Raw genomic sequence first — 21,858 nt, 5'->3', positions numbered from 1 at the left:
TTAACTTTTTACCCAAATCTGTGTCTGTACTGAACCTGGTGTTTTGACTGTAATGGTGTAAAATGTACAGAGATTACATACGTCTGCACTGTCATTGGGGAGTGGACACATTAGTTGATTCTACACTGTAATGATGTGTGCCTTAATTATACCTGAAATCAGTGCATTGTGAAACATTGCTCAACACCGGTCAACAGATCTTTAAATTTGTCCAGAATTTCTTCTCATCACTGAGACCATATAGTAACAGGACAGTTCTGAAAATAAAGGCACGTGGCATGACACTGGTGGTGTGGAGTGGGTCCAGCAGAAAACACGCTTTTGTTGCAGAAGGTAAGAATTGTGGCTGATTCTTGATTTTATATATATATATATATATATATATATATATATATATATGAAGGCATGTAAAAAAGACATTGTTCACTTTGGCATTGCAGTGCTGGAGATCCTCAAAGAGACTGGCATGTTCAAGTCACTGTAGTTTTGTAGCATGTGGTATTAGCCATGTGTGTGTGTGTTTAATACATAGCTCCAACCTTCCATCTCCAGAATGTGGAATGCTACCTCTCATAACGTGGAACAAGTGGGCAAAATGTAGAACACTTACAAATGGCTTACTAAGAACTTCATCTAGGAAGATCACAAGATGGTTAAATCTGTTCTTTTGATGAAACAGCATGACTCATTATTATTTACTATGTTTAGCAATGAAAAACATTCTTAGCACTAAATATGTGACAGAGACTTTCAATGTGCAACCATGAGGAATATAGACTTTTTAACACTCACAATTAGGAACTTTTGTTATAATGTGGCACACTTTAAAGTTATGGAACTTTAATGCAGCCTCAAATGAATTGCTAAGTATTGAAAATAAATATAATAGCTGGGTTTGTGTACTTCACAGGTTCATAGGTAGGTACTAGCCTATCGGCCCAAGGGCCTACATTAGCCTAGCCAACAAGGTTCTCTGGCTTACACCAGCCAAGAAAGTTATTTTCCTGTGCCACTGTCGAGCAGAGACACAGAAGTGATCCCCGGGGTGTATTTCCTATTTCCCATCTACTCATCAAGATTTTTCTTGAAGAGTGCTAATGAAGAACTTTGCTTGACATAAGCAAACATGACATTAGCAACCAATTATTCCAGAATCCCTTTCTTATGGCAAAACAATGCCCATTAAATTACTTTTTGGAAAGAAAAACACAGGCTTTGAGTGGTGGTGGGAGGGATGGTGGTAGAAGTGGTCTGACAACCAATAAATCAACAAAAGATTAAAAGTTCACAGTGGTAAGTATTTAGGTTTGCACTGTTGCATGTGCATAGTAGTTTAAAATTAAAATAATGGTGGTCAGCTGTAGCTGTTGTTTGCACCAGGGCAACAGAACACAGGTGGTAGTTTATAACATTTTTCAACTTGATTTATGCTAAGTGGGAGGGTAAATGTGGTTCTCCTAAGGAGTATGTTGTGGAGAATGTGCTGAATGTTAGGACAAAGCTTTAAGAGCTCATATGGGTAGCACAAGACCACAAGCACAACATGGATATACAATTTCCTAATGTCTCTGTGGCCAGCTGGGCAGATTTGGGCATCCTAAGGAAATGTATCAATTGTCTCGTTCTCAGACAACTAATTAATCATTAAAGAAAATAACACAGTATGCAAGAGACGTAAATACACAGCTTCCTTGGAGGCAAAAATCTTGCATGCAAATGAGGTTGGCAAGAATACCTAATAACAACTGGATAGATATACAAACATGCAGAGATTTCATTTACAACAAAATGATAGTCACATTGCAAACTCATGGAAATAATACACCTAAAATATTGGAAGTAATGTTTAATATTACTAATGGCTCTTTAAAAGGCACCTCATTTATATCCTTAATCTATAAAACCATTAGATCTGATTTCAGTTTTATAAACGCCTCTTACTGGGATTGTTTGTGTCTTTCGGCTTTTCCCGGTTAGGGGTCGCCACAGCGGAACTCCGGTCCGCTAATGATTAGAAGTTGATTTTTACGTACGCGCTTGCCAGGCCTGACACACAACCTTCAATGAAGGTACGCCCATTCACGCATGTCTCCATGCAGAAGATGCTCTAGCTGAGAATCGAACCGGACAGCGTCTTACTGTGAGGCGACAACGCTACCGCAGCACCACCACCGTGGGACAAACGCATCTTACTGGGATTATTCTACTAAAATAAATAAAAAAGAATTCACTGCTAACAATAAAAAACTCCTCCTAAAATCAATAGAAAAAACAACAATCTCCCCCTACTGGAAGATGTACACTTGGAAATTTCTCCATAGATGTTACTTCACACCACAAAGAATTGCAAAAATATATAAAAAGAATGATATGAAATGCTGGAGATGCAAAGCAGCATTTGCTGATTGGTGTCATATGACTGCTGTATATGCAATGTTATCTCAGTTTTGGAGTGAATTTTGAGATTTCTGCAATGCCTTATGCAAGGATAATTGTATAATTTCTAACTCTCTCATTCTATTTAATGTTCCAATACCGGAGGTTACATCCAAAACTCAAGTACATATATTATGGCCAATTCTTGCAATTGCAAGGAAAGTTGTAACAAAAAATTGAAAAAAAATCCTCCTCTCTCTTTTAAAATTAATTTGTTTATTTAGCCACAGCACTATGTGATAAAGAAATCTCTAGTATAAAGCTCAAAATAAAAAACTTAACACACAGATTAATCGCTTGGGAAAAGTTACACTTATTATTGAAAAAAATGCATCGATTTCCTGAATGTATACAAATGTTTAATTTTGTTATGGACTCTGTATATAGTTTTCTTTTTCAGTGATGATTGTAAATATGTTACTGTTGTTACTGTTTTTATTAAAAAATAAAATATTTTTGAAAAAAAAAAAGAATACCTACACTACATCCTTCACACATATTGGTCAACACACACACACAGATTGTCTTATGCTGAGGCACTTACAAGAAACCTTCACAAATGTCAAAAACTTCCAAAGCTGCTTAACAGCAACACTTCTCTTTAGCCATCACTAAGACATGCACCAAAAGAAACACCAACCATCTCATATAAGCCTAACACCCAGTGGCCTCCCAAGAACAAAGCCCATAAGACAAGCATATTATTATTTTATTATAATTTTTATTTTACATTTGTTGACCGGGCTAGTCTAGCTGGATATATGTCCATTTTCAGTAGAGGCCCGGGGATAAAAGCTCCAAACACGAATAATGACAAAGTTAACAATGTTCAGAACCGGGAAGAATCACAATACAGAGGTAGTATTGGTCTACTGAACAGTTATAATAATAAATTTGTATATTAAATAATTTTAGTAAGAATTAATCTAAACAATTCTACAAAATTTAAAGTAAACAATTCTACAAAAATTAAACTAAACAATTTTACATATCACACTAGAAGGTATGAGCAAGTCTTAGATAAGGGAAATAATATATATGTTATTCTCATATTACATAGTAGGTGTTGTAAGTAAATTTGAAGGCAAAGGTTACAGGAGTAGGGATAGGGTTAAGAATATAAAGTGAAAAAAAAGATGTCAGTGAGGATTAGTACATGGACAAAGCCAGTGAGTTTTCAGATGTTCTTTAAGATGTTTTTTAAAAAGAGAAGTAGAAGCGATGGTAGATAATTCAGCAGGAAGCTGATTCCAGAATTTTCCTGCAGTGTTTGAGAAAAGTGAATCCCCGGCTTTGTTGTTAGCTTTATTTGATAAAACTAGAAGCTTGTTAGCAGAGCGTAGTGTAGCTAGATTAGTATAAGGAGTAATTAGATTAGTCAGGATAGGGGTGTTGTTAGGGTGGTATACAATCTTTTGCGTAATAAGTAATTGTTGAAAGAGTATATGGTTTTGCAGTTCTAGCCATCCAAGTTGTTTGAGGTTAAGGCAGTAGTGTGTTTTAAAGGGGGAACTTGTGATGAATCTAGCTATGCTATTATAACAGGTGGAGAGTTTAGAGAGGTTGTTTTTGGATAGGTTGGTATATATGACAGAGGCATAGAAAAGAGTGGAAATGAGGTGGGTCTGAGCAATTGTTTTCCTTGCAGAAGGGGTGAGGAAGGGTTTTATTCAATAGAGGGTGCCAAGTTTTCTGTTAACAGACTTTATAGTGGAGTTTATGTGTTCATCATAATTGCGACGATTATCAATAGTTACACCTAGTAGGCGGGTTGTAGTCTCTGGGAAAATGTTGGTACCATTGTTAGAGGTTATAGAGAAGAAAGGAATGGATGATTTGTGAGTAGGAGTAAAAAGCAGTAGTTTTGTTTTTTTAGGATTTAGGAGGAGGCAGTGTTGCACAAACCAGTTTTCAACATTCTGAAAAACAGTTTGGGTGAGGGAGTGGAGAGAGGATATATCATTGGCTGTACATATTAAGGTGGAGTCGTCTGCATATTGAATGCAGGTGGCTTGAGGTATGTTTATGTGTAAGTTGTTAATAAATAAGGAGAAGAGTAGGGGACCTAAGACAGAGCCCTGGGGTACTCCAATATTTACTGGAAGTAGTGAAGACAGATGGTTATGCCAAAGTACTGCTTGCTGTCTATTTTCCAGATAAGATCTAAACCATTGTATGGCTTGAGGATCAAGAGAGTGAGCCTTTAGTTTGTCAAGCAGTAGGTTATGGTTTACCATGTCAAAGGCTTTTGACAGGTCAATAAATAGTGCAGAGGAAAATGAGTTATTGTTGCGGTTTTTATATATAGAGTCGGTAAAGGATAAAAGGGCAGTAGATGTGCTATGAAATGGCCTAAAGCCATGTTGGCAGTTTGCCAGTATGTTATTTTGTAGTAAGTGGTTAAGTAGTTATTTGTGAATACATTTTTCCATTATCTTAGCTAATGGGGAGAGTAGAGCAATAGGGCGAAAGTTAGAAAGCTCTGTAGATGGTCCTCCTTTATGTAGAGGGATGATATGGGATATTTTCCATAGACCAGGGATTTTGCCCTCAGAGATAGTTCTGTTAATAAGGATAGAAATGGGATAGTCTATGGCTTTTGCAGCTATTTGTAGGTATTCAGATGGGAGTCGGTCAGCAGAAGGGGTGCAAGGTCTCAATTTTTGAAGTAGCTTACAGATGAGAGATGTAGATACAAGTTGTATTTGAAAGGTAGGTAATGAAGTATTGCAGATATTTGGTTGGGACGCAGTGATGGGTGGTAAAGAATTGGCCAGGGTTTGAATGGCTTGTGTAAAGTAGTTATTAAAGGCATCAGGGATCAGGTTGGAGTTGCTATTGTTGAAACCGGTTGGGTCTGGAGTAGTAGTGTGACCTGGCTGAAGGAGTTTGTTTATCACAGACCAGAATTTTTGTGGAGTTTGTTGATTGGTGTGTTGAAGGTGTAGGTAGAAATCTTTTTTGTCTCTAAGAATATCCTTCTTGGTGGCATTTCTTAGCTGTTTAAATTGGAGGTGGGTTGTTGGACATTTGGTAGATCTCCATTTAGCCCAGATTTTATTTCTGAGCAGTATCTTTTGCCTAGTTTGTTTTGTGAGCCAGGGGGCAGATTTGTTTTATATTCTAGTGGAGCGATAAGGTGCATGGGAGTCTAGGATTTGAAGAAAGTTAGTATTAAAGTAGGTTACAGCTTTGTCTAGTACTTTACCTCATACTCTAGTTATTGGGGACTCCACTGTGTCACATCCACACACACTGCCACATCCTCACTGATGAGATTGGATCACAAAGCTGTGTCCTTTGAAGTAAAAATGAACTCAGAAAAAACAGCTAAACCAGTAACAGTTAGGAAGTGTTCTAAGGCAAACTACATCCTATTAAGTGATGGTTTGTCAAAATTCAAGGTTCCTCCTAATCCTGAGACCACAGCTATCAATGCAGAATTATTCACAGAGTCACTATACAAGCTTGTGAATGGTTGCACAGAGGCTGCCATACCTACCAGAAGTAAACACAAAACAAACACTAAAAACCAATCCCACTGGTGGAATCCTCACCTAATAGGATATACAATAAAAGAAAAAAAAAACATGACCAAAGTCAGAAAGAGAAACTGTCTTAAAGTCAAGTACTCCCTTATACAACTAAACAAGACACTAAGAGGTCTAACTCCAACAATGCAACCTATGAGGTCAGAATAGCCTCACAGGCTAAGGGCAATCATAAGGATATTTTCAGCTATGTCCAGAACCTTTAAAGTAACACAAACAGTAGTGTGCTGAACTGGTGGTGGGTGATACCACCTTGACTGATTATGTGACGTAGCAAATCTACTGGTGAAGTCCACTCCGACATACTTCCCCCAACTATTAGCAGGGACTAGGTGCTGGCAACACTCAAGTCAAGAACACCACCTCTGTGGGTCCTAGCAACATCCTCAGTTGCCTCCTAAACAGTCTAAAACATGACTTATCAGTACCACTTCAGGCAAGCTTCAACTACAGCCCTGAGAATAGGAAAGGTAAAACTGGATGTTATCAGCATACCAATGACGTTGTATGCCTCTGCTCTCCTTAATAACACCTCCATAAGTAGAAACATACACAATGTGAATAGAACAGTACCCAAAATAAAGCCTTCCATACCTCTGTACATTAACAGGCAGCTCTAGAAGGAATTTAGACTCCAAACCATCCACAGCATTAGTTTTAAGAGTACAATTTTATATTTTACATTACTCAACCTGCCATTTACACAACATGGCAGTGGAAATTTAATGGCCTTTGAAGAGGCTTGGCAATTAGTTTGTTAACAGCACACTCAGTCAGCTCTTGTTACAGCTCCATGGCATCCTTCACAACTTGTTTCATGGAAACTGTGATTTGCAATGCTTAAAATCAAATTTTAGAAGTAATATTGTAAACATGTTGTCATAGTGTACATCACACATGAGCCTATCTCTCAGTGTCATAATGACCAAACAAATGTAGAGATACTTCTTTAAAAGCACTGTTTAAACATCACATAATATGGTAAGAGCTTTACGGATGTACATACAGATAGTCTGAATACTATGCCAGCAATGCAGGCATTAGCAGAATGAAAAATAAATTCCCTGGTTATGTGCTGCTTGAAAGGAAGGTTTTTGACCCAAAATGAAGATATGTTTTGCTTCTCTGAGAGAGGAGATTTTTGGAACCATGAGTGGAGATTCTTGGGTTAAATGCTAACCAGAAGAATCTATGATGTACCAGCAGCCTAACTGTGGATTGTCCATGGAGTACCAGCAATTTACCTGTGGATTTACTCATAAAGTATCAGGACTCTGTGAATTCACTCAAGGAATTCCATCTGGAGCAATTGAAATAGAGTTGCAATACATAACAGCTACAAGACATTGTACTTTTCCTTAAGTGACTTTAAAGACTGCACTGACAATGTAGAACTGGATGTAACTAAAAAGGTATGCTTATTTTATTTTGTCTTGTAAGAAAATTTTATTTTAGTTTTGTTGCACTGTAAATAAACATTTGGACTAATGAAACTTTCCAGTGGTTGCTATGTACTACACAAATGTCCCACAAATGGACATGGTCTTCTATTTTTATATGGTTTTGTTAAATATTCAAAAATTGTTTCAATAATCCTTTGATTTCTTCAAGAAATATCAAGTATTCAACTATTATAGTTAGATTTGGATTTCAATAGTTCAGTAAAACACAGACAATGCCTTGAAAGGACTTAGATTGAGGCTTTTCATATCCAACCAAACTGCAACACACAAGCTACATGTACTAGACTATGTGGCATTAAGTTGACACATTCTGTCTGCAATTAAAATTGTTAAAAGAACAGTAAAACTTTATTCTCTATGCTCATGTTAACTTATCTTCCATATCATATTAAATGCATCCACATGGTTTTATTTCTTCTGGGTTTCTAATACCATGATGGGAATGGAGCCCATTCCTAGGTCAAAGTATGATTAAAATTCATGACATTAGTATTGTTTCAATATTTGGCATTAGTCAAAAGTGCTCTTTGCTGCACCTGCAAAGTGCTAGGAATTGACTCCTGCAGTTCATACAGTTACATGTATCTGCAGCACATCTAAATATGACTGTAAATTCTTTTTTATGAGACCCATTGCTCCTAATGCTACTGGAGCTATCTGGGTATCCACAAGGTCAATATGATCAACCATATTTTGACTTAGTCTATATGCCTCACACACACACTGTTCAGAGTCTCTTCCAAAATATATAAGCTTTGCATTACACCACAGTCAGTCAGATGTATGCAAAAAGGTCATGTGCACTTCACAGCTATTTCACCTGCTGCAATATATGCTCCCTAGTTTAATTAGTAAATTTACTTGTAAAACAAGCATTTTCCTCATTTTTGCTTCCACTTCCCTGCCATTCCAGCTCGTCCACCCCGGATTTCTTCTGACTCAAGGCTGAAGCTGACACTGATCTTAAGGGAATCCTGTGAGATCACGACAGCAAATGCTTCTGCTGAGGGGCTTTTTTTATGTAAGAATCTACTTTCATTTTTCCCTACCACCCCCCTCGTCTGTGTTTGTGTATTCCATCGGAGGCCTAACCCCCTCTATGGAATATGTCTTCTTTCAATGAGTGCTCAGATCAATGCCCCCCCCCCCCCGAAAAAGATATGTATGCCCATGTCTCCCTGTAGCATCTCCGACTCCCAAGCTGCTAATCAAACCTAGGTTGCCTGAGCAATAATTATGGCTTTTATTCCCCTACACCATGGTACATGAAACAAATATTTAACTATTTGCTAAATATCGTCTTTGATACAACAAAGACATTTATTTATTTATTTAAATTTGTTTACCAGATTAGAGCACCCATCTAGTCCACTCAATTTCAGTCTCAGCCTGAGATCAGTAAAATGACCACTCATACAAAGTATGCAAGAAAAAAATAACAATGAAGTGACAGTGGATAAAACAGAGATTGTACAATGCTACGAATACAAAAGTACAAAAACAATTAAAGTGAGAACAGTAATTCTACCCAGATAACAATGTACAATACATACATAAGCTTTCATTACAATTAGGAGGACATAGCAGTCTATACAGTACTGGTACATAGGAGCCTGAGGTGGAAGAACTAGAGGAATGACGTGTAGCAGAGAGTTAAGAGTAGAGGACAGATAACAACTGACAGATTATGTGGACTGTTGGGTTGCAGGTGCATTTTACTTGACTAAGTAAATGAGATTTTAAGAGCCCACAGAGCCAGGGCTAAAGTGAGCTGTTTTTAATTTTGTGAGGGAGGGATTACCATAGTTTGGGACTGAGATGTGAGAATACATGGTCTGAGGTATGCAGTCTGGTAAGTGGGATTTGAGTTATAGGGCCAGTATGATATAGGTTTCTGAGGCTTTATGTGGGGGTTGTCTTATTAATTCTGTGGTCATACTGTGAAGCAGGTCAGCTCTTTGCTTAACTAGCATCCAGTTTGCTTTTTCTGGTGTTTTTCAGTGGTGTTTGTTTCTGGGAGAATAAGTGATAAACCTGCATATTTTGTTTTCAAGTGTTTGAACAGTAGTGACTTTTTTTAGCAGAAGCTGCTGAGACAAGAGGGAGACAGTACTTGAGTAGATAGAGCAGGATTCCTTTTTTCTACTGCTGATTTGGTGGATATGAGGGAAAACTGGATATTTTTTGTGCACAGAATATCAGAGGATTATTTTTTTACAAGTGCTTTCTAAATGAAGGTTGAAACTGCGTGAAAAGTCTAACCACAGACTAAGGTACTTGAAGGAGGATACCTGCTCCATGGGAGTGTTACTATGATCATACATTGTAATCATCTTAAGGGACTTGCCAAGCTTCTGTTAAGTGCCAAACAGCATTGTATTAGTTTTTGATATGTTTAGAATGAGATTTTTCTTGGTGATCCCATCACTGAGGCAGCTGAAGGCAGACTGTTGTTCATGCTGTAACCTAGCTAGTAAGTAGTTAGAGCAGTAGAGGATCATGCCACCAGCATACAGAAGAAGACGAAGGTGAGGAAGATCCCATGGAAAATTGTTGATGCGTATAGACAATGGGGGGGTGAGGGAATAGACCCTTGAGGTATCATTTGAGTAGAGGGAACCTCTGGGAGGTAGAGCAGTTGTAGCTGTGAAATGCCCATTTGCCAGGTAGCTATGGAACCAAGAGAATGGCATCTGGGTTGATGGAAGTTCAATCAGGTGGAGTGGTTAGCTAAATCTCAGGGTCTAGCGAGATCTATGAAACTGTATGTGGCTAGCAAGCCTTTTGTCTAAGGACTTGAGAATGTCAACGGCTGCGGAAGTACTTCTGCCTGATCACAGCCTGTGCCATTTATGTGGCAGAAGGTGACATTTTGAAATACATTCTGTGAACAGGAGTTAAATATTTTTTTTCAAAAATCTTGCACAAGGTAAGGATGGAAATGAGGATGATAGTGGAAAAAGGGAGTATAGGATGCTTTTGTATGAGAAGAGGTTTTACTATGGCAATCTTCCAGGAATCAGGAATGGCACTGGCATTAAGACAAAATGTAAAGGTATGTGGTAGACATTTAATAATGCAGTCTCAACAGTGCTAAATAAACCAAGAATGGAGGCTGTCTACAACTGTATGTTCATCCAGTTGTGCGTGTTCTAGTAATAATAAGACATATTTGCATAGGGCACATCTAAAATGGAAGAGAGGAAGATATTCAGGAGGGCATAGTGGGGTACCTGGATGGGGTTACTAGTACTAATATTGCTGGAAAGGCCACTAAAGTATTATTGGAAAACTTCTGCAGATAAGGTTAAGGGTGTAGCATGAGTTGAGTTTTGTGGGTTGCATCCAGTGAAGTTACAGTCTTCTTTCCAAAATTTCTATGGGCTGTATTTGAGTGAGTTTTAGACCTATATCATGGAATGGGTTTGAGTCTTCTAATGACTACTTTTGGCTTGGTTCCTTAGGTTAGTGTACTGTTCGTTATTTTCAGAGGTGGGGTTAGACTTCCATGAGTGCCAGGATTGATCTGTGTTAGACACCTTTTTTCAGTTTAGGGTTGTACAGCCTAAGGGAAAGCAACAGTCTTGTAAAGAAGTGAGACTGTTTTGGATATAGCAAAAGTTTTGGTATTACAGCTAAAAGTGCAATTGAATATTTGAGGGTTAAGGTTAGATAAGGGTGCAAATTTCATGTTGTGCACATGTAATAGTGTATGTGAATGTGTGTAAGTGTCATGTGCATTGTTACTATTAGGGGAAAGGGTTTTTGGTAAGGAAACGTGTCAGGTGGGGGTTAGGGACAGTGGTAGACTTAGGGGTAGGGCTAACATACATGAGTAAGGTGGTACAGGGGGTGAAGCCCACTACCTCTAACCCCTATCCTACATATTACCTGATCAAAAAAACTACCCTTAACAGTACTACCATTCAAAGTATTCTGAAAGTAATGTTTTTCATTTTTTTTTCTTTTTTCTTTATTTTAGTTGACCGATTGAAAAATGAAAGCATTTGTTTTTCTTTTGCGGGGAATGTAGTTTAAGCCATTTTGTTAGTTTTGACTTAGAGAAACTGATGTAATATGCATTAATGTTTTTGTATGTCAATTTTTTTGTAATATTCATATATACACATACATAAACATACAGACACACGCACATATACATACACACACACACACACACACACACACATATATATGTGTGTGTGTATATATGTATATATATATATATATATATATATATATATATATATATATATATATATATATATATATATACACATACACACACACACACACACACACACACATATATATATATATATATATATATATATACACACACACATACATACACAAACATACTGCGGTGGTGGTGCTGCGGTAGCGTTGTCGCCTCACAGTAAGATGTTGTCCTGTTCGATTCTCAGCTAGAGCGTCTTCTGTGTGGAGACATGCATGAATGGGCGTACCTTCATTGAAGGTTGTGCGTCAGGGCAGGAAACTCGGCACGTAAAAATCTACTGCCAATCATTAGCGGACCGAAGTTCCGCTGTGGCGACCCCTAACCAGGAAAAGCCGAAAGACACAACAACATATATATATACACATACATGCATTTATTTCTTTATTATATTTGTTTACCAGGAAATTCCGACTGGACGCATGTCCTTTTTCAGCAGATACCTGGGCAGAAAAGCTCCACATCATGTACATGATAAATAGAGATCAAAATTGCAGCAACAGTAAACAACATTACAGGTTGTTGGCTTTAATACAAAAACAAGATATTGATTATTAACAGTATATACAGTAAATGTTGCAAGTTAAGATAGTTTCTTGTCGTTTATAATATTAGTAACAAAGTTGTCAGACAAGATGTTAAAGTATAGGTTCATAGGTAGGTACTAGGCTATTTGCCCTAGGGCCTATATAAGCCTAGCCAAAAAATGTACCCTGGCTTTCGCCATCCAAGAAAATTATTTTCCTGTGTCCCTGTCGAGCAGAGCCACAGAAGTGATCCCTGGGGTGAATTTTCCATTTCCCATCCAATCATCAAGATTTTTCTTGAAGAGTGCTAATGAGGAGCTCTGTTTGACATAGATAGGTAGTCTGTTCCAGAGTATGGGAAGTCTCTGGGACAGGAATCTATCCCTCCAGCATGTTCTGTTTATTGTGGTGACAAGGTTTAGGTCCCTAGAGTGTGTAGCTCAGACGGATTGGGATTTCTTTAAGTGGAGCATGTCCAACAGCTCTGGGTTTGACATAGCTTTGTATGTTAGGCAGAGATCGCCCCTGAGTTGGTGATATGCGATGGAGTAAAGCTGTAGTTTTTTGAGACGGGCTGCGTAGGTCATCTGTTTGAGACCAGTAATCCTCTTTGTGAGGTATTTCTGTGGTCTTTCCAGTTGTTGTAGATGTCTTGTGAGTTACATACCAAAAGGGGCATTGTACTCTATAATGGGTCTAATGAATGATGAGTAGAGGGGAACAATGACCTTTTTTTTCTGGATGAGAATCCTTTTGTGATGAGATGAGCCACGTAGAAGGATTTCCTGACCACTGTGGCGATGTGATTATCAAAGGAGAGACTACTGTCCACCTGTGTCCCAAGGTTTCATCACATTTTCAGTATTAACTGGGCGGCACAGTGGTGCAGCGGTTAACGTTGTCGCCTCACAGCAAGAGGTTCTCCGGTTCGATTCTCGGCTGGGGTGCCTTCTGTGTGGAGTTTGCATGTTCTCCCTGTGTTCGCGTGGGTTTCCTCCGGGTACTCCGGTTTCCTCCCACATTCCAAAGACATGCATCTGGAGCGTTTCTCCCCGGGCCTCCGCTGAAAGCAGGCTCTGTGGAACCTAGTCGGACATTCCCGGTCAACAAATGTTAAATAAATAAATAAAAAATAAAAATTAAGTAGACTACCAGCTATGTGGTAGTTCATGGGTACAGAGTTTTTACCAAAGGGGATGACAATACACTTTTTGGCACTGAGCTTCAGGCCATGGCTTTGAAAGACATGTATGTAAAGACAGCTAGCTATTTCTGACTGCGGTTAGTAGTGGTGGTAGTATAGTTGGGTTAAGAGTCTAGGTGAGGGGGTAAGGGTGGGGGTGTTAGTCTGGATTAGAACAAGGACAAAGCCAGTGCAAATTTAAGTGAAATTTGAGTGCAGTCTTGAAAAGGCTGCTGGAAGGTAGAGTAGTTATAGAGGGTGGAAGATTGTTCCAAAGTTTAGATATGGTACATGAAAATATGGCTTCTCCTGCTGAGTTTTTGGGTTTGATAACAGTGAGTTGATTTTTGTTGCTTGATCTCAGGGGCCTAGTGGGGTGATAGGGTTGGAGAAGAATTTGAAGGGAAGGGATGTTAAGGGGTGATTAATAAGTTTATGAGCGAGGGTGTGTTGATTAAAGTGAAGGAACTGTAGGAGTTCTAGCCAGTTTAGTTCTTTAAGGGAGATACAATGATAGCTGCGGTAGGAGGTCCCAGTGGCAAATTTAGCAATTTTGTTGTAAGAAGCATCCAACTTGTGTAGGTCTGTCTGTCTCAGGTTGGTAAGTATGGGTGATGCATAGAGTAGGGTGAAGATTAGCTGGGAACTGGCTATGGAGATTCTAGCTGCCTTGGTTAAAAATTGGCGGCTTCGATATAATGCACCAAATTTCTTGTGAATTTTTTTTATTGTGAGAGATATGTGGGTGTCAAATCTAAGTTTGTTGTCTATTTCCACACCAAGTAATTTTGTGTGTTCTGATGGAGAGATGATGGTATTGTCTTTGGCAAGAATGTTGAAGTGGGGGGTGTTTTGGGTGGCTTTGGAAGGTTGGAACAGGAGAAGTTTTGTCTTACTTGGGTTGAGTAGGAGCTGAGCATTGGATAGCCAGCTTTCTACAGAAGAGAATGATTCCTGTGTGATTTGTTGTAGTTCTGGTAGAGAGGGGGCAGAGCAGATGAGAGTAGAGTCGTCTGCATACTGTATAAGAGATGCTTGTGTGGTGGCAATATATAGGTTGTTAGTGAAAAGTGAGAATAGCAGAGGGCCAAGGATAGACCCTTGGGGAACTCCGAGAGTAACTGGGAGGCGAGGTGATATGTTATCGTCCCAGATTACTGATTGCTGGCGTCCATGTAGATAGCTGTGGAACCAGTTGCAGACTGTGTGTGAGAAGGAGAGGTTGGGGAGAGTAGAGTGTAGTAGCTCATGAGATATCATGTCAAAGGCCTTTGAGAGATTTAGAAATGGCAGTAGAGAAGAGGCTATTGTTTTTGTGATGAAGTATAGTGTTGGTGAAGGAGAGCAGAGTGGAGGTAGTGCTGTGATATGGACTGAAACCATGTTGGGTTTTGGAAAGGAAATTATTAACTAGGAGGTAGTTGTAGACCTGGGTGTTGATACATTTTTCAAGTATCTTGGAGAGAGGGGAGAGGATAGCAATGGGGTGGTAATTGGAGAGGTCGGTGGAGGGGGTGCCTTTGTGGAGGGGAATGATGTGGGATATTTTCCATATCAAGGGAACATAGCCTTCTGTAATGGAATGGTTGATTAGAATTGAAATTGGGTAGGCTAGTGTATCAGCTGCAATTTTCAAGTATTCAGAGGGGAGGTTGTCAGCTGCGAGTTTGGTGGGTTTAAGTTTTGACAATAGTGTTTTTATGTTGGAGGTATGTACTGAGCTGAAGAAGAAAAGAGGAGTGGGGGGTTTAGAGTTAGGAGTTGGGGGGGCTGTTGTAGGGAAGTGTTGTTTGTTTACAGATGTTACAGTTTCAGTGAAGTGTTTGTTTAAGGATTCAGCAATACTGCTGGAGGAGAGCGAAATGGATGGCTGGGGGGTATCGACCTTCCCTGAGTGGAGGATAGTGTTAATAGTCGACCAGAATTGCTTAGGGTTGTGGTTGGTAGAGTTTAGGGTGGATTTATAGTAGAGGGAATTGTCTAATTTTATATGTTTTTTGGTTTTATTGCGCAGTTCAAGGATTGATTGCTTATCTGAGTTATTTTTTGTTAGTCGCCAGTGCTCCCAGGCCTTATCTCTGGATTTCATTAGGGTTCTGGTGGTCTTTTGTAACCATGGGGCAGGCCTGGATCTGACTTTGGCATTTCTTACAGGAGCATGGGTGTTTAGGATGGAGAGGAAGGTACTGTTGAAGAAGTGGACAGCCTCATCTATGCTGAAGTATTTTAGTGGTGACCAGTTAATTTTTTGAAGGGAGGAGATGAAGAAGTTGGGCTTGAAGTTGGACTTGTTCCATATTTGCCTGTGGATAATAGGCTTCAGACTGTTTGTGTGGTGCCAAATTAGGAAAGTGGGGGAAGTGGTCACTAAGACTGTCAGGTAAACAGCCTGCTAGGTAAGAGTGAGGGGCTTTGTTGACTAGGATCCAGTCAAGTAAGGCATGATTGTTAGCGATTTTTGTTGAGTCGGGTAGGGGATTGAATGAGTTGAGTGAACCCATGGAGATTAAGATGAATGGTTGGGAGACTGTTATTACAGGATAGCCAGTTGATGTTAAAGTCACCAAGAATGATGGTTTCCTGGGGTAGAGATAGAGTAGCCCAGCTCAGGAGATTTTCTAGGGGTGTAATATTTTGCCCTGGTGGGAAATAGCATCCTATGATATTGACTGTTTTGTTTGGGTTTTGTTTGAGATTGGCATAAAGGATTTCTTCATTGTTGTGGTGAGAGGTAGATGAGATCAGGAGTTGAATATTGAGGTGGTGTTTAAATATCAATGCTACACCACCTCCTTTTTTGGACAATCTGTTTATGCGAAGGATGTTGTATTCAGGTGGAAGTATTTCCTCACTTTTGATGTGAGGTTTGAGCCAGGTTTCAGTTTGGAAGAGAATATCTGGGGAATATATGCTTATGCTGGCATGTAGTTCTTGGATTTTATTGCATATGCTTCTGATATTTAGGGACATTATAAGTAGGTCTGTTGTTTTCTTGTTGGCTAGGAGTTGAGTTGTGGGGGGGGGGTGCTTGGACTAGGGTTTGTGGTTGGGTTGGATTTGGGAGGACCAGGGTTGGGATGGATGTCTACAGCGAGTGCTAGTTTATAGAGGGTGTTTAGGATATGTTTTATACACATAGTAAATTGCTTATGGCATCTTAGGGATATTTTATTTTTAAGTGTGTTAGGTGTTTGGTACTGGAGTGTGTGTATTGGGAGGATGGTTTTGGTGGCAGGGGTTGTGTAGTTATAGTGTAAATGTTTGAGGGAGGGTGTTGAGAGAGTACAGTGGAAGTTGTTGGGGCATGTGACTGTGGGGCCTTGGTAGGATGTAATGTGTGCTACAACTACGCAGGTTAGGATTGTTATATTAGGTAGAAGCATGACTGTGTTGGATGTGGGGGGGGGGGTGAGTAGTGGTGTAGTTTAATTGCTGGCAATTAGGGGTGGAGTTAAGGCTATGAATAAATGCAGAGGTACTGGGGGCAGGGAAAGGAACAGAGTGAGCGTTAGCAAACGGAGCAGGCTAGAACCCGGCTAAAGATTGCAGGGTAAGTGTCTAAATAGCCAAATTGTTAGGAGTTATTAGAATCTAGTAGGGAAAAACAATCTATAGACCTGATTTCAGCTGTGTCCTTTCTAGGTAGATACCTAGTTTGAAGCAGACAAAAAGTGGAAGTTTAAGTACTTTTTTGCCTCTATTTTACAAGTGGGCAATTCCAGTGTATCTACTGGATTACCTTTTTTCGCCTAGAGCTTTATCTGGGTTTACTGATAACTAAAAAGAAAAAGTTACTGGGGAATGTATTTACAGCAGATGGGGTGGGGGTGCAGCTGCCATTCCTAGCCGTTGGTAGAGCCAGTTATTTATGCTTTAGACCAGGTACTTTCTACAGTGGCAGGCTAAGAGGGAAACGTAGCTAGACAACTTCAGTAACTTATTTTCTGTTTAAAGCCCTTGAGTCCTTGTGGCTGGTTTCTTCACTGCAGATGTGAACAATGACCAAGGATTCAGCAAGTAGGGGAATGAGAGAGAACCCAATCGCAGGGACAGTGGTCAAGTAACTTATTTTCTGTTTAAAGCCCTTGACTCCTTGTGGCTGGTTTCTTCATTGCAGATGCAGCCAATGGCCAAGGATTCAGCAAGTGGGGGACTGAGAGAGAAACCATTCGCAGGGACAGTGGTCAAGTAACTTACTTTCTGTTTAAAGTCCTTGAGTCCTTGTGGCTGGTTTTTTCACTGCAGATGCGGCCAATGGCCAAGGATTCAGCAAGTGGAGGACTGAGAGAGAACCTGTTCACAGGAGCAGTGGACAAGTAGCTTATTTTCTGTTTAAAGCCTTTGAGTCCTTGTGGCTGGTTTCTTCACTGAAGATGTGGCCAATGGCCAAGGATTCAGCAAGTGGGGGACTGAGAGAGAACCCGTTCACAGGGACAGTGGTTAAGTAACTTATTTTCTGTTTAAAACCCTTGAGTCCTTGTGGCTGGTTTCTTCACTGCAGATGCGGCCAAGGGCCAAGGATTCAGCAAGTGGGGGACTGAGAGAGTCATATATATATATATATATATATATATATATATATATATATATATATATATGTATATACATATGAGTTACCCTAATAAGCACGAAAGTACAGAATAATGAACTTCAAAAGATCAAGACTGGAACACTGAAACTTCATAATAACGAAAGCCGAAAACAAAGGAATGCAGAACATCAAAAGGGCAAGTGAGACTGTGCGAGATTGTGGTTCAGCTAGGTTTGGGGTTTTGACAATTCCCTGCTGCAGTGCGATATCTGTGTTGGTACATGCAATGTGCAGGGGTTTGTCCCCCTGCAAAACATTCGGATAGTACTTTTGTTCACGCCATAGTGCTGTGTAGATATTCAATGTTCTGTATTTTATTTATTTATTTTACATTTGTTTACCGAGATAGTCCGACTGGATACATGTCCATTTTCAGCGGAGGCCTGGGGAGAAAAGCTCCACATAGTCAAACATACAAAAGGTTACACAAGAAGTTAGAAAACAATTAGAATATATAAAAAAGTGGTAATATACCTTATGTACATTAGTTTAGAAGTGTTCCCTAGTAGGGACTCACAGTTCTCATGGACAGACATACAAAGGTTACACAAGAAGTAGAATATATAAAAACAAAGTGGTAACATATTTTATGTACATTGGTTTAGTAATGTTCCCTAGTAGGGACTCACAGTTCTCATGGACAGACGCAATTACAAGTAAGACTGGATACATAGCATGATGATGTAGTTAGATGTTATGATAATTACTGATTATGCTATGATAATTACTGATTATGCTATTGTTTTATAACTTAATCCGGGTTGGTACATGGGCATAGCCAGTTTAATTTGAGATACTGTTTGAGGTTTTTTTGAAGAGACTTTTGGAGGATTGTAAGGTTATATAGTTTGGCAAGTCATTTCAGTTTTTGCCAACAAAGTTGGTGAACAGGGATTCACCAGCTGAGTTATTAGCTTTGTGGGCTTGGACCAGTAACTTGTCGGCGGACCGTAGGGATCTCAGGTAGCTATATGGCTTAATAATATTTATAAGGGGGGGTATCTTTAGGGTGATACAGAACTTTGTGTGCTATTAAGAGTTGACTGAATTGAATTAAACTGGGCAGTTCTAGCCATTCTAGTTGTTTCAGGTTCTGGCAGTGATGGGTTCTATAGGTGGAGCCAGTGGCGAATCTGGCAATATGGTTGTAGCTATGGGACAGCTTACATAGTTCGGTTTTATTGAGGTTTGAGAGTGCAGGTGAGGCATATAAAAGAGTAGAGAGTAGGTGTGATCAGGTAATTTCAGTCCTAGCCACTGGGGCTAAGAGTGTCTTGTTTCTATACAGTGATCCAAGCTTCTTATTGATGGTTTGTATGGTTTTGTCTATGATAACCCCTAGAAGTTTAGTGTGTTGATCTGGGGAGATAGTGGTGCCATTGTTAGACATGACAGAGAATGAAAGTGTGGCAGATCTACTAGAGGGGGTGAAGAGTAGAAGTTTAGTTTTATTGGGGTTTAGTAGTAGGCCTTGGTTGGCGAGCCAGTTCTCAATAGAGGTAAATGTATTTTGGGTTAAGATTTGTAGTTCGGATGGGGAGGTGGCTGAACAGATGAGAGTGGAATTATCTGCATACTGAATACAGGTAGCTTTAGGGATAGCAGTGTGAAGATTATTAATAAAAATAGAGAAGAGTAGTGGGCCTAGTATGGAGCCTTGAAGGACACCAAGTGTGAGAGGTAGCTGACTGGAGAGCTTGCCCTGCAACCACTGGATAGTGTGCATGTTGAGAAAAATAGATTTTAGAGAAAGAATGAGGAGTTCATGGTTGACCATGTCAAAGGCTTTTGATAGGTCAAGGAAGAGGGTGGAGGTTAGCCTATTGTCATTTCTGTTATTGTTTATGGCATTAGTAAAGGAAAGGAGGGCTGAGGTGGTGCTGTGGTATGGCCTGAAGCCATGCTGGGAGTTGGATAGTAAGTTATTCTGTGTAAGGTATTGCATTAGTTGCTTGTGTACACATTTCTCCATTATTTTGGCTAGTGGGGAAAGAATGGCAATGGGTCTATAGTTGGACATGTCTACTGAGCTACCACCTTTATGGAGTGGGATGACGTGGGATATTTTCCAGAGGGAGGGGATAGCATTTTTGGATAAGGTTCTGTTGATAAGGATAGATATGGGATATGCAATGGCATCTGCAGCGATTTGTAGGTACTCTGCAGGGAGGAGGAAAGCAGCAAGGGTGGTAGGTTTTAGTTTTTTTAGGAGAATTTTGATAAAACTAGTGGATATTGGTTGTAGGCTACATTCAGGGTGATTTGTTGATAAATTAGGCGTGTGGTTTAAGTTTGTGGAGGTTAGGCGATTTGCTAGGGATTGAATTGTTTTGGTGAAAAAATTATAAACGCTAGCTATGATCTCTGGGGAACTATGGGTATGGATAGCCAGGGTTGGGGTGGTAGAATATCTTGGATGAAGTAGTTAATTTAAGCCTGCCCAGAAATTTTGGGGGTTGTTTTGGTGTTTTTGTAGGAGATTATGGTAGAAGCATTTTTTATCCAGTAAAACACATTTTTTTGTGTCATTCCTGAGTTGACAATATTTTAGATGGTCAAGTGGGGCTTTGGTTGTTCTCCAGCTGGCCCAGGCTCTGTTTCTAGCTTTGATTTTAGATCTGGTCTCTTTTGTGAGCCATGGTGCTGTGTTTGATCTAAAATTTATTGTACGTGCTGGAGCATGAGAATCAAGGACACTTAGGAATTTAGTGTTAAAGTGAGCTACAGTCTCTTCTAATGGTAGATTTTTTAGTTTTGACCAGTCAACTGTTTGTATTTCATTTAGGAATATTGCAGTGGAAAGGATTTTTCTGTTTCTCACTGTTTTATATTTAGTCAAGTGAGGGTTTTCTACCTTATGTTTTATGATATAGGTTAGAAAATGGTCGCTAAGGTTGTCAGGGAGAGTGTCAGCAGTATACAGTTGGGGTTGGTTGTTAGCTAGGATCCAGTCCAGGATACCTTCCCTGTTGGTCGGTTTGTTTAACCTAGTGGGAGAGGTTATGGTCTGTTTAAACCCAGATAAGTTTATAGGAGTGATGGGGGGGGGGTGTTCAGAGGAGCACGGGTGCCAGTCGGTGTTAAAGTCACCAAGAACTATGGTTTCTTGGGGATACATAGTGGATAACCAGTACAGGATATCCTCTAGGGTATTTAAGTTGTTTCCTGGTGGAATGTATCCACAGATGATGTTCAAACATTTGTACTGGTTAATCTGTAATTTGGTTATGAGGAGTTCAGCATTGTTGAAATGGGGTGGTTGAATGGTGTCTCTATTAACAGTTAGAGTGTTTTTGTAAAGGACTGCTATCCCACCTCCTTTCCTAGTAGCACAGTCTAACCGGTGTATATTATATCCTGGGGGTAGTATCTCATTGTCGGTAGTACTAGGGTTTAGCCAGGTTTCCGTAAGACACATAATGTCTGGGGAGTTTGTTGCTAGGAGGGCATGTAGGTTGGGAATCTTATTGTTAATACTTCTAATATTTAGGTGAAATGCTAGGAGGGAACTAGTGGGAGTAAAAAGGGTAGCTTGACTGTGGACTTTGTGGTAGAGGAGTGGAGGTTATTGGATGTGGGTGGGCCAGGGTTGGGATGAATATCCTCGTGTGTTATAAGGTTATAGTGACAGGATATTCTAAGCCTTAGGAGTTTATTTATTAGTTTTATATAGTCTTTATCTTTAGGATTGTGTTTTGTGGTTTTACAGGGGTGATGTATTATTGAGGGTCATATATTTGGTTTGCTGGGGATGGCACAGTGTTTGGTGTTGTGTGTGTAGTTGTGGGTGTCTGTTTGACCTTGTGGGTAGTGAATACCATGGTCAAGTATTTGTTCGTAGGCAGTAAGATGGTAAAATAGAAACAG

The sequence above is a fragment of the Protopterus annectens genome, chromosome 2.part2, assembly GCF_019279795.1.
Source record: "Protopterus annectens isolate FY-2018-M chromosome 2.part2, PAN1.0, whole genome shotgun sequence".
Taxonomy (NCBI): domain Eukaryota; kingdom Metazoa; phylum Chordata; order Ceratodontiformes; family Protopteridae; genus Protopterus; species Protopterus annectens.
This window is presented reverse-complemented; position numbering follows the sequence as displayed.